At 34.8% G+C, this 14,760-nt stretch overlaps 1 protein-coding gene across 2 annotated transcripts in view; it reads left to right on the top strand.

The window, feature by feature from the left end:
• The first annotated feature begins 9,719 nt into the window (after positions 1–9,719).
• Positions 9,720–14,760, top strand: part of LOC128857955 (alanine aminotransferase 2) — a 59,012-nt gene continuing 53,971 nt past the window's right edge. Inside the window, exon 1 of one of the 2 annotated variants that reach the window (XM_054093816.1) lies at positions 9,720–9,824. The gene's annotated coding sequence lies outside the window, so the exon portion shown is untranslated. Of the gene's footprint in view, positions 9,953–14,760 lie in introns of both variants that reach the window. The other variant, XM_054093813.1, reaches the window with a different exon arrangement.

A 14,760-nucleotide genomic window follows, 5' to 3' on the forward strand; every position in this document is an offset into this window, starting at 1 on the left:
CAAACAGTTAAAGTTAGAATGCGTCTGCTGGCCTAAAAAGTTGAAACGAAAAGGGGAAATATTCACCACGTATGGCGAGAGCAGCTCCCGAACGGCGTATATGATTTATGTTATTGCTAATTATTGATTTATTTAAAACAAAAACAAAAAGAAAAACAAAACACACCTTATTCATTAACTATTATTAATATTGATAAATATATATTTGTATGTATATGTATGTACGTTATACACTTTTTTATTATTATTGCATATATTCACGCAAGAAAAGCAAGATTAGCATGAAGAAAAAAGTTGAAAGTTGAAAGTTGAGAGTTGAAGTTGAACAGCAAGAAAGTTTAAGTGAAAGCAAGAAGACGGAGGAAATATTGGAAAAAAAACAAGAAAACAAAATGAAACAAAAAATGTACCGTTGGCAAAGTTAACGCATATAAGTTGTGTAATGTAATGCAATAATAATTATTATAATGTTTTTGTAACTTTATTTCAAAATATAATACATATTTAGTGTCAAAGGTTTTCCAATTAAGTTTTAATGAAAAGTGAAAAGCGCAGATCTGTAGCCTACTTTTTGCAGCCACTTTCGTATTAAGAACAAGCAAACTTCTCTTCCACTAACTTTTCCTCGTATTCACTGTTATCTGTATGTATATTGTTTAAAATATTCTTGAAGGAATTTTAAATATTCAAAACTCAAACTAAAAACTTATTTCTATAATTTAAAAAATAAAAGAAATTTTCAAAAAATAAAAATTTTTTTTTGTATTCATTCGCATATGCTCAACCAATGGCTTTGTCATCAAAAAAAATTTAACTAAAACTCAAAAAACTTGGAATAAACAATTTTCTTTCATAAAAAAGCAAAATTTAAAACCCATATGAAGTTCATAGATCCGTGAAATTTTAACGAAAAAGCAAAAAACTTCGAATAAACAATTTTTTTTCATAAAAAAAACAAATTTAAACCCCTAAAAGTCCATGAAACACAAAATTTTTTTGTTTTATTTTTTAAATTATTACAACAACACTCTAGAACACAATTAAAGAGAAAAACAAATTTAAACCCCTAAAAGTCCATGAAACACAAAATTTTTTTGTTTTATTTTTTAAATTATTACAACAACACTCTAGAACTCAATTAAAGAGCTTTTTCATGAAACACATTTGAATTTTTCCAAAAACAGCAAATTCAAATTTTTAATGTTTTTTTCATATTTTATAAATCAAAAAATAAAAATCCGAAATGCCCATGAAATGCAACTAAAATTTTCAGAAATAAAAATAACATTTAATAAATGTTTTTTAAAACTTTTTGAAATCATTGCAACATTCCAAAACTCAATTAAAACATTTTTTTATGAAAGTTTAAATTACAAAAAAAAAAAAAAATGGGAGTAAATAATTTCTCTAAGTAATTTTTGCAAAGATGTTTTTCTATATTTTCTATAAAAAAAAATTAAAGACCAAAACGTCCATGCAGCACCCTTGAAGCGATTTTTTAAGGAAACAAATTTAAGTAAAAAAATTCCGTAATTCTCGTAATGAAAAAAACCTTTTAAAAACCTGTAATGTCCATAATAATTTTTTCTAAATAATTTCAGAAATTAAAATAATTTTTTTCAAAAAAAATTCAGAAATTAAAAAATTTTTTTCTAACTAGTTTCAGAAATTAAAATAATTTTTTCCACATAATTTCAGAAATTAAAATAATTTTTTCTAAATAATTTCAGAAGTTAAAATAATTTTTTTCAAAAAAAAATTCAAAAATTAAAATATTTTTTTCTAAATAGTTTCAGAAATTAAAATAATTTTTTCCACATAATTTCAGAAATTAAAAGAATTTTTTTCAAAAAAAAATTCATAAATTAAAATATTTTTTTCAAAATAATTGGAGAAATGAAAATAATTTTCTCTATATAATTTCAAAGTTAAAAGAATTTTTTCTAAATAATTTTGTAATTATTGCAACATTCCAAAACTTAATCAAAGGATGGGTTTCATGGAGCACATTTCAATTAAAAATAAAAGGAAATTAAAGAAAATAATTTTTTTAAAATTTTCATTGCAACGTTCCAAAACTCAAACTTAAAGACTAATTCCATAAAACTCATTTAAATGTTTCAAACGAAAATTCAGGTAAATAATTTGGTTTAAAAACACATTTTTTCATAGTTTATAAGAAACAAATTAAACACCCGAAATCTTCACGAAACACACTTAGAATTTCAGAAACAAAGTTAACGGTCAACAAATTACTTTTAAACTTTTTTTTTTAATTTATTGCGACATTCCAAAACTCAACTAAAGCAGCTTTTTTCCATGAAAAACATTTATAGTAAACAACAGTTATGTTACTAAATAATTTCATTTCAAATTTTTTTTTTTTTTTGATAAAATGCAAGATTCCAAAACTCAACCAAAAAACTTTGCATTGAAAAATTTTAAATTTCAAACTTTCTTTAAATTTCTTACAACATTCCAAAGCTCAAACTAAAGGACTAAATTCGGGTAAATAATTTGGTTTAATAAATTTTGCAAATAGTTTTCTTCATATTTTCTAAAAAACAATTAAGGACTCGAAATGTTCACAAACCACACTTGGAATGTACAGAAATAAAAGTATCGGCAAAAAAATGGTGAATAAACTTTTTTTGAATTTATTACAACATTCCAAGGCTCAACTAAAAAACCTTTCAGTTAAAAATTTTCTTTAGCATTATTACAACATTCCAAGGCTCAACTAAAGCGGCTTTCTCCCATGAAACACATTTAAATTTTAATTAATAGTTAATTTTCTACAGTAATTTTAGAGAAACTATTGCGACATTCCAAAAGCCTACTAACAGACGTTTTTTTTTATAATTTGTACAAAAAATAACTAAAAATATTCATGAACTAAACTTCAAATTTTCAGAAAGTAAAATATTAGCAATAAAGTTGTTTTAAATATTTCCGAAATTATTGCAATACCTCAAATCACCAAAAAAACAAAAAAAGCATTATTACAAGTAAATCTTTTTTAGTAAATATTTATGAAATTATTGCAATATTCCAAAAATCAACAAAAGTATGTGTTTTCATCACAAAAAAGGCAAAAAATAAATTTAAAAACCCAAAATGTTAAAAACTTTGTATTTCAAGACATTTTAAATTTTAGAAAATATGTAATTTTTTATTTAAAAAATATGTTACATTTAACCAGCACTTTTTGTTGACAGCCAACGGCCTCTGAATTAAAAATGCAAAATAAAATTAAAAAAAATAAATCCAAAAATAGACAAATTTCAATTAAATAACTAAAAAAGAGGAACCAACCTTTAACTTTATATTTTTCTATTTTTCTCATTTGCAATACTAAGTTTTCTGTTTCCTGTTAAAGCAAAGCTTTTCTTTAGTTTTTAATTCGATAAAATGAAATATAAAAAATATGAAATATGTTTTTTAAAAAGAAATATTGAAATTGTATTACAAATCTGTGCTTCCTTTCATTTAAGAATGTTAGCATAATTTAATACTAGTAAAGAGAAATAAATATTAAATAAAAAAGGACAATTTGTTGAAATAATAAAAATGTGTTTCTTTTTTCCTTTTTTGTACTTTATACGAAACGAATTACTCGCACAATGGCTTCACTTTCTCAAGTCAGTCGGTCAATGCAAATGCAGTAAATTTCTAACACAGTTTGGAATACACTTTGGTAGACACCAAAATTCTGCTTTCCCGCAATTCTGACAAGCGCGCAGAAAGATGCAGCAAGCAACTTTTTCTCATGCAGTTTGACCGTTACTGCAGCACCAACAATTTCAGAAGGCAATTTGAGCGGCACTTATGTGCCGAAACTTGGATCATCATTTTGGGTGACGATGTACGGACTCGACACTGGACTCTATACATCTGAAATTAGAAAAGTGACATGGAAATAATTAACCTGCAACTGAAACTGAACTTTAAAATATTAGAGGGAAAATAGCAAGGACGTAAACTTCAAGAAAATAATAAGCAAAAACCGACCCGTATTGTAAAAAGACGAGTTAGGGGATGTTTGCTATTTAGCCAACCACCCAATCTGTGTGGTGTACATTCAGAGGCGGTTGCAGCTGAAGAATAAAATGTCTGGTGTACCTTGATCACAAAGTTCCCCGAACAACCGCCAGATGACGCTCCAAGTCAGCTGATTTGAGTTCTGTTACGTTTTTGTTAGGTTATCACGCCTTTGATTAACATTCCAACCGGAATTTTATCGCCATTGCTTGACATTTGCAAAAGTTACGCCGTCTTGAGTAAACCTGCCTATGCACGTGCTTTCGATTTTTTATAGTTTTAAAAATGGATTTGAATTGGCAACCGCGAGTGTGTATTAAGTCTCCGTTAAAAATAGATTCACTGGTGCAAAAACCTTATCAATTTTGGGAAACTGTTTCGGTAATGATACCCTAAAGAAAATGACCGTTTACGAGTGGCATGAACGCTGCAGAGAGATCGTGAGTAAATCGAGGTACACTAACGTAGGGACAACCCGTCGACATCGAAAAGTGATGAAAACATCAGTAAAGTGAAAGAAAAGTCACAAAGAGATCAATAACCGCCAATTAACCATAAGTGAGCTGGCAGAGGAGTTGAACATTGCTTGTGGATCCGCTCAGGACATTATATCATAGATAATGATTTTGGTATGCGCCGTGTTGCTGAATTTCACCTGAATTTCATGCAAAGAAGGGCGTCGATATCGCCAAATACATGTTTTCCTAGGCTGAAGCCGGCCCAACATTCATCACACGCATCATAACTGCAGATGCTAGCTGGGTTTATGGGTACGACACGCAATCCAGACATCTGACCAGTGAGTGGGGAGCTCCAAATGAATCAAGTCCAAAAAATCTACGTCGTTTTCAGTTAAAAACCAAAGCGATGCTCACGGTTTTTATGGACTACAACGATATTTTGCCAGAATGTCAAATCAAGTCAATTAATAAGTACTATTATTTGGGCGTTATGAGACGTTTGCGTGAAGCAATTCGTAAAAAAAAAGGATTTGTGGGAAAACAACTCGAGAATTTTGCACCGTCGCCCCGTGCCACCGTTATTCGTGAATTTTTGACCGAAACAAATATCATCCAACAGGAATCGAATTCACCTGATATGGCTCCCAGTCAATTTTTTCTGTTCGATCGAGTCCAAAAACCACTAGGGGGAACCACTTCGGCGCTTCAACCGCCGAAAGAAGTAATGGAAAGATCGAAGAGGACTCTGATTGTTATACTGAAAATAGAGTTCCAGAAATTTTTTGAGAGTTGCATCAAACGTTGGCATATGTGATTTACAGTTTATGGGGAGTACTTCGAAGGCGAAAATATCACTTTTGAAGAATAAACTTTTATTTTAATTTTCTGAATATATTCTGGGGACTTTTTGATCAAGATGGTATTTCGATAATGTAAGGGTGAGCGATGGGCATTTTTGTGGGCATAGAGACTATCAAAATACCTGGTTTTGGGAAACCGAAAATCCTCCTTTCCTTTATGGGCCAACACTGCTCCAAAAAAAAGTATTCGGTTTTCACCCCGAACATGCAATTGGGTCATACTTTCTTGAAGACGCCAATGGAACACAACACCCCTGTCACTGGCAAACGATATTGAACGCGCTCCTTATACCAAAATGCGATGAGTTAGATAGAGTTGATGATTATGTGACACCAGCAAAAAGGTGCCACTGTCCACACTTCGTGAGACACCATTTCGAAGAATTTTTTGAATTATAATTTTTATTTTATTCACGAAGTATATAAAGCAACAATTTTTTTTAGAAGGAAATCCTAACTAACTACCGCAGGACTCACTCACTTCCAAAACCAAATTCGCAATTCCAAGCATGCCGTCGTTTGTCCAAATTTTATCAGGCGCCCAGAAAATGTTCAGCTAGCAACAGCGAAAGGTAAGTTTGAGAGGCACTGTATTAACCAATTAGCGGTTAATACACAGGGTGGCGCAGTTTCAGCGGCACTACTGAGATTTAAAATTTAAAAGTTCTGCACAGTTTAGGCGGCACTTTGGGCAGACAAATAGTGATTATCAGTTTCCATAACACTGTGGTGGCTACATAATGCTGCCACCAGGGCTTAATTTATAAAAATCCGATTAAAGCTTTAATTCAATGAAGAAGTAATTAAACCATATTTAAAGAAGATAATCTTTAATACAAAGACAAAATTTTTTACTATGTAAAATTACAATAAATTAAATATTTCATTTTATCCTCTCTTTTATTGCGAAAATACCACTTTTCTTAATGCAAACTTTCTTCTTAACTAAATTTCAGATTCTCTCTCTCTCTTCTGCCTCTAAATAAATTAGTTTACAGGTTGGTTAGTTTCGTGGTGAGTATTTAACATATATTTTGTTTCATAAATAGATAAAATGGACTAAAAACATGATGAAATAAAAATTAAACGTATTTCATCAAAAAAAATCATTGAACCAACCTGTACAAAAGCAAATTACCGCGAGATAAGCCTGCTTAACATATACAGGGTTGCCCATATTCGACAGACCCGACGGATTTCGATGACTCTTTGGGCCCATTCCAATCGACGAGGCTTGTCCGCAGGCAACAATCTTTGCGTAAATAGAATCTTATACGGAAATAAATGCAAATCAATGCGGATAATTCATTGTAAAGTTTTTTTTGGCCTCTTTGGATTAGAAAGAGCATCACCAGTCGAAAACCTTTCGTACAAACGTTTAAGTCGCCTTTGATAGCATGGATAGAAATCACTTCTACCACTTGGGTATCCCCGCAAAACTAATAAGGCTGTGTAAGATGGCATTGCGAACTACCACAAGCGCCGTCAGAATTGGAAGTAACCTCTCCGAGCCGTTCGATACCAAGCAAGGTTTCAGACACGGCGATTTTCTAACTTGTGACTTCTTCAACCTCTTCCGCGACTTCGACATTATCGGCGAAACCAACCGCGCTGTATGCTCGGAGTACTAAAGTTTAAAGAGAGAGGCGAGCAATGTGGGTCTTGCGGTGAATGAGGGTAAAACAAAGTACCTGCTGTCAACACACGGGGATTGTTCGCGTCTTGGAGAATAGATCAGTGTTGACAAACAACAATTCGAAGTTTTGCAAGACTTTGTCTACCTTGAGACCAACATTAACAACGGAAATGACGTCAAACTGAAGATCAAACGGAGAATAACTCTTGCCAAGAGGTGTTACTTTAGGCTCAGCAGGCAACTGAGAAGTAGAGCTCTCTCTCAAAGGACTAAACTGGCAATCTACAAAAGGCTCATCACTCCCATTCTAATATATGCCGCAGAAGCATAGATGATGTCAACAGCGGATGAAAAAGTTTCGGGAACCTTCGAGAGAAGAGGTTTACGTAAGATCTTTGGCCCCTTCCACGTTAGTGAGGAGTACCGCGTACGGTGGAACAACGAGTTGTATGAACTGTAAAGGGACATGGACATAGTTAAGCGTGTAGAAAGACAGCATCTAAGCTACGGCTTGGCCATGTCACCCGTATGAAAGAAGACGAATTTACGACACGGCACCCCAAAAGAAGGTTGTTTGTGCATCCATCAGTTTAACGTTTAGCTCGAAACACAAAAGGATCATTGAGGAGCCCATTCACAATAGTCGCTGACTTTTGAAATGCAACCCTCAAGGCGTATCTAATAGAAGGTGGTGTCATTAGAGTAGTTGATTTCCTCTTCTTCCATTCGCTTTTAATTTAGAAATGCCAGTAAAACAGAATGCAGGAAAATTGTTGTTGTGAATGCGCGACAAACTAATTGTATCTGGTTGTCATTCAAACCATTCTGCTATTCAGTTTTCCTTGACAGTTCTTATTAAAAACAAAAGTTGTTGTTGCTCAAATGCCACCACCTTAAATAGATTCGCTTTGGAAACACTAAGGGGACCGTATATGTGCTTTTAACTCAAACCGATTATATAGGGTCCGCCATATAACTTTACGGAACTAAAAATGCTATAAAAAAGAAATTACTCAATACTTTTTCAAACTGTTTTTTTTTTTATTTTGAAGTACAATCCTTCCGGTTAATGATGGAACACAACTTCATTCATATGGCTGCCTCGGCTAACCATGCTACCCCATACTATCGGTCCAATTTTTCAACACATTTTCGATTGTATGCGGCTGTATTTCAGCTATGACATCGCGTATGTTGGTCTTCAGTGCATCAACTTTTGCTGGTTTGTTGGCATAACACTGGTCTTTAACGGCACCCCAAAGATAATAATCTTTTCGCTAAGCATTAGCAGGTGGGCAATAGATGAAGCAACTGGTTTAAATAAGCGCTGCTAAGATAGCGCTGGAATAGAGCTGCGTAAAATTAAATTTGTTTTTAAAATAGTGAGTTAAGCCAATTTTATGTCAGTCGTACTCGCTAGCAGCGAATCTTGTTCGATAACTTTGTTATTGCTTTCACATGCAAATTTGTCGTCAAGTGAGCCGAGCAGAGAGATAGCGAGCAGAAGTAACAAATAGAAGAGGTCTCATACCTCGCTGCGCTTTCACGGAGGTAAAACAGCGAACTACAATAAATGGCGCTCACTCTCATCAACGTAAACATATGGCCTCTGGTGACGGTCAAGCATTGTTTGACAAGAACTTTATATGTGTGCGTGTCGGGTGCTTGACGCTAATATCTAAAATTTTTGATTTTTACCGACAACAAGTATGTGTGACACGACGCCACCCGACTGCACTAACACATACAAAGCTCAGTCAAGCATGCTGTATCGTCACCAGAGGCCAATACGCCCGTATCAATGGCACAATGAAACAACGATCTACGATACTTCGGAACGGAACGTTGGTGAGAATTCATTTACATAGGGCTCTCATTGATTTCATCGTGTCAGCTGATACGCGCGCACGTTGGCGTTGGTGAGTGTGAGCACCATAAGCGGAGTCGACTGTAACAATCAAAACATATGGTAGCATGGCAGTTTGAGTCACACTGGGACAGCGCTGCAGCAACTCCTTTAATATGATAGTTGAGACTTGCTTGAGTGTTGCTTGCTTTTAGGCAGCGGTTATACAAAGTGGTCGGAGTTAGAGCCGCTTGCTTTCGATATTTCCGGGAGTGAAAGTATAGGCAACCTTCACCATTATTTTTTAAAGGAATTGTTGGATATCTAAAAAAGTTAATTTAATTATAAGTATGCACATAATTCTAAATAAAGTTAACAACTTAAAAGGATACTTACAATTTAACTTAAAAATCTACTTATGTACATATAAAAATTAAAATGTGCTGCAGCAGAATAGAAATGTGCACCCGAATGCAAACGAGCTGCGTATAAAAATTTCTGCTTCACACCTACATAAAGTTGTTTATATTTTTTTCGCAATTTTCAAAACATATGAGAATATATTTTTTATTTATAAATATTTTCATTTTAAAATATCAACATTTCAAAGTCCAGTCAGTTTTAATCTACTTTTTCTACATACATATTTTTTTTGTTTTTTAAGTTTTTTAGTAGAGACTCGCTTGCAATTGGCAGTTCGTTAAACTTATATTATTAACAAAATTTTTGGTTGAGTTCCAATAAAACTCTCCTGCACTCACATGCCATCTATTTCTATTTCTCTAGCTCAAGCTCTCATTTGCGCAAGCTTTTTGGATACCACCCAGCCCCATACATATTTGCTAAGCATTATAAGCAGCTGGCTGAGAGAGCATACTCGTACATTTGAAGAGCGAGCATGTGATTGAACATTCTTGGGACCGCCATAGACTTGAATGTCCACATTCTCGCCAGTCTGGCTGGAGCAATCGTAGTGCGTGGTGGGTACTTAAGTGGTATTGCTTTTTTTTTGCCATTTCATATTTACCTATACATATTTAAGAACAAATTATTGTTGGTGCAAATCTTACAGCTATTTAGCAACACTTAATTGTGTTTCGAAAAAAAAGTGAGTGCCGTTGAAATTCTAAAGCAATTTTCTAAATGCATGTAAATGGAAAAATTAAACAATCAATAAAAAGTGAAAAATAGCAGAAGTAAAACGAGTAAATATAAGCAATAGCAAATATTTGTGTAAAAAACAAAAGAAAACTACAAACTGAAAAGAAAAATAACAAATAACAATACCTGCAAGTCATGAAGAATAATGAAATGGGAATAAGTGCATTTTTTGTTTAGTGTAATTGCTAGCCGACGGCTCAAAATGAAAATCAAACAAAAACTTTCGCATCAAGCTGCATTTGACCCACTTTTAGGTGATGGTCGCATGGCGCAGGTGGGGTGTCCATCTGCGAGGTGTGCAAGTGCATAGAAACGCACATTGGCATTGAGATGGCGGCCATATGTACTTCTTTTTTCATATTGGCGAACGTCGCAAAGCCGGCATTGACATTTCTATGTGTGCTCATTAGAGTATTTCGCTAAATACTTGCACACACAGACGTAGTTCATTTTTCTTTTTTGGTTTTCTTTGCGCCGAAGGCTGGCCAATTCATTTTTCGTTGAAAAGTTAAATAATAATTCAAGTTAACTAATAAATATAAATTGCGAGATGGTTTTTTTCTTTTGTTTTTGAGAAGCTCAAAAAGGTAAATAGTATATTCACGATGAGTGCATACACACGCATATCCGTATTTGTATACACATAAACACATATTCATGCACACGTGCATTAACTCGTTTTTATTCTTCTTCTTATACTTCAATATTTTCCTCCCTTGTGGTTAACAAATATTTGGCGTATTTCGGCATGCGTTGCGCAACTCATTCACAATTGTTTATGAAACAGCGAGAAACGAATGTCAAGAAGCATTGATAAGCTGAAGACCTCATCACTTTTGGACACCGCACCGCACCGCAGTCAACGAATTGAGGCGAGAGACTCAAGAAAGTGCGTTTGTGTAGAACAATTAACGGCATGTACATACATACATGCATACATATGCACAATAGGGTGCCTCACTAACCACATAAAAATTTTATTTATTTATTTATATTAATTACAATATAAATTATAATTCATTAAGCTCTAGCTGCCAGGGCTATCAGCTACATAAAAAATTGGTACTGTTTTTCACTCGGGATTATAAAATTCATTATATTTAAAGACCTCCACTAAAGTATTTGGGAAAATTATTAAGTTTTATGTGAGCTGAGATAATAAAACAGTTTAAGTTTAACTTTTAGAGTACGGAGTGGGTCGCTAAAGATTAGTTTTTCTTTAATAACTTCGTAAATAATTTCTTTCTCTCTTTTCCCCTTTAGGTTGTCGAGTTTTATTTTAAATCCTGTATAAAAACTTATTAGTGGCATTCTATTATTAATTAATTTATAATTATAAGGTAAGTTTTCCATTTAGGCAACCCAAGTTACCCCACTCCGCCTTTATAAAGGGTGGTTAAGTTTCAAGTTTTTTAGGGAATTATTATCATTTCTCGTTATTATGATAATATTGGTATGGTTCAATTACGTGTGGAATAAAACATCGGCCAAATGGCCGCCGCGGCCTCGACATGACACCTCCATCCGATGGTCCAAATTTTCGATAACGCTGAGCCATAATTGAGGTTCTATGCCGTTATTGTGCCGAATTATCTCATCCTTTAGCTATTGAATTATTGCTGGCTTATCGACGTAAACCTTTTCTTTCAAATAACCCCAAAGAAAGAAGTCCAACGGTGTCCTTGACGTTTAGGTGTGGTTCACATTCAACAGCGGCCCTTGAAATTTAACCACGCTTTATTATAAAATAGACTCGGTACTCTAAGGGTTAAAAGGACTGTGTAAAAATGTAAAAAAATTCTTTCAAGGGAATCAAAATAATGAGATTTTTAAAATTTCCGGGAAGATAGGTTTAAAGACAATTTGAATAACTCGGTCAAATCTTAACCGATAGAGAATTATAAGGCATCATTGCAAAGGCATTTTCTCGCCGTTTTCATTATATATATAATATATATTTGGCGCGTACACCCTTTTTAGGTGTTTGGCCGATCTCCTACTCCTATATGTGATGTGCGTCAAATGGAGGGGCCTACAGTTTCAAGCCGACTCCGAACGGCAAATATTTTTTATGAAGAGCTTTATTCATGGCAGAAATTCACTCGGAGGTTTGCCAATGCCTGTCGAGGGGTGACCGCCATTAGAAAAACTTTTTCTTCATTTTGGTTTTTCACCGAGATTCGAACCTACGTTCTCTCTGAACTCCAATTTTTCATTGGGGAAGGAAACTCCCTTCATATGGCTTGACAGGGAGCGGAAACATTGCTAATCGGTCAGTACAAGCCCGGAGAATACGGCAGATGCTAAAGGACCTCAAATTCGAACTCTTCGAGTGCGGTTTTGAAGACTTGTGTAGCATGGGGCCTGGCGTGGTCGTGTTGGAGTATGGTTTGACCATGTTGATCAGGTCTTTTCCGTCGAATAGCCTCATTCACGTGGTGTAGCTAGGTAATGTAGAGCTCCTTGTTGACCGTTGCATTCTTTTCGAGCGTTTTCCAGTGCACCATGCCCTCCCAGTCCCACCATGATCTTCTTCAACAGCTTTTTGACCTCAATGAAAAGCAAAGAAGAGTAGGTGTCTGAAATGTTGATTTTTGCCTCCTGGGTATTCCATTTCTAAGCTTCAAAACTAATAAAAAATTAAATAACTCAAAAATACAATTAACATATTTTTGTAAAGCAGAAAGAGTTCTATCGAATGAATACTTACCCGTTGCCAAACAGTTAGCAATAAAAGAAAATTTAAAAACGCTATGAACTTATTCCCCAACCCAATAATATCATTGATGTTTCATAGAAAAACAAGTAAAAATATAAGTTGGTAGGTTGTTTTTGAAAATGAGAAAAATCGGTCAATAATCTGTGATTGTGGCTGTATTGAAATCGTAAGGAATTTATATTTAAATAGTAAATACTATAAAAACGTAGATGTGGCACGGCTGTATATCAAATGAAATGAAAGTAAAGTTATGAAAATAATTATTATATAATGTGATTGTGACTATTAACATTTCATTAAAAAAGCAGGCACTGAGAACACGAATTCGAACGCTTTTGCGTTTTCTTTTCTTTTCTAATTAATTTGTTTGCAATATAATTACATACATGTGTAAATATGTTTGTATGTATTTGGATAGTATATTCAAATGCTAATTTCTTAGCGACTCGAGGCGTGTGTTAGGTGATGGTTTTGCATGTTGGGAGGTGAAATGGTTGAAATACCAGTTTGGCACTCCCGAAGTAGCACCAAAGCGCCGTTTTGATACCATTATGAGGTCACCAACATGCTGATATCTACAACCAGCCAGAGCTGTTGATGTAATGGAGAAAATTGATGGGATTTAGGTTAGAGTCTCAGACATTTATAGAGAAAATGCTCAATAGGCTCCTCGTCTGAAAGATCCCAAGAGCTTCTGTAATGGGTATTAAATGGAAAACCCAGCTTTCTGCGTGTGTACCAATCGTTCAATGACCGGTAAAGACAGCTAAGAATTTGGAAATTTAATAGTGTGAAGTCCCCAACACTTCTGCACTTTGCGTGTATTGCAATGGGGTTTTCAAAATAGCACTTAAAGAAATGGAGCTGCATCTGTTCAGAGCTTTTCTTGGAAATAAGTTGTTCAATTTCCCCTCAGCAACAGTAAGTGGGATGCCGATGACCGGGTAGGAGACCTCTGAGACCAATTCAGTCGACCCCTTCCTGGCGAGCTCATCAACAATATCATTCCCTCTATGTTCATATGTCCTGGAACCCAGATCAGAGAAATGCTACCTGAACCCACAAGAGATTTGATCTCCTCTTTATAGGAGTTGACCAGTTTGGATCTGCACCATGGCGCCATCAGTGTCTTGATCGCGACTGGGCTAACGGAAAAAACGTTAATATCTCTCTCGCACCCACGATACCTAAGCATTTTGCATACCTGCAGGATCGCAAAAATACCTGCCTGGAAAACTCTAGCCGTATTCGGCGATTTTAAGAAAACAGCTAAATTTGCTGATGTAGAGAAAACCCCTGTTCCTACTCCCGATTCCATCTTGGAGCCGTCAGTAAAGACAAACGTATACAGTATCGGTACAGATTTTCGCTCATTCCAATTTTGCCTACTTGGAAAGAATTCCCTCGCACGACCTTCAAACTCCAGTGTGCGGATAAAGAGATCCGACGAAGTTCAGAAAAATACGCTGTTGACTGCCTGAAAACTCTACCATGTCCCTTGAGAGATTTCCTCCAGAGGCCAACCTCCTTTAAGCTGATTGCGCTTTGCGTAGCGATAAAATTTATTGAAAGTCAATGGACAGTAAGTGCAAAAGGACATTCAGGACAGCACTGGGGCAAGTTTTACGTGGTCCGGTGTAGCCAATGGAAGCAGTCTTTTGCAACCTTCACAGTTTAGTGATATTATAGCCCTTCCGAAGAGCTTTCCACCAAACCAGGTACCCGTACGTCAAAATTGGCAGAACCACTAAGTTGTACATCCAAAGCACGACCTGTGCCTTAAGGCCCCATTTTTTGCCGAATATATACTTGCAGAAGTTAAAAGCTTTGCTGGCCTTCTTTACCCGATTTTCAATGGGTAGCTTCCAATGGAGTTTGGAGTCAAGTATCTCTCAAAGACACCTAACTTCCGATGAAAGCGCGAAAACGTGTTCATATTTTCTGGTGATTATTTTGTTTAAATATTTTTAGCAAATATAAATTTATTACCCATAGAAACAAAGGCGAAAGAAAGTGCAAAATGGAAAATCAAAAAT

This window comes from Anastrepha ludens, chromosome 3 (assembly GCF_028408465.1).
Source record: "Anastrepha ludens isolate Willacy chromosome 3, idAnaLude1.1, whole genome shotgun sequence".
In the NCBI taxonomy this organism is placed as follows: Eukaryota; Metazoa; Arthropoda; class Insecta; order Diptera; family Tephritidae; genus Anastrepha; species Anastrepha ludens.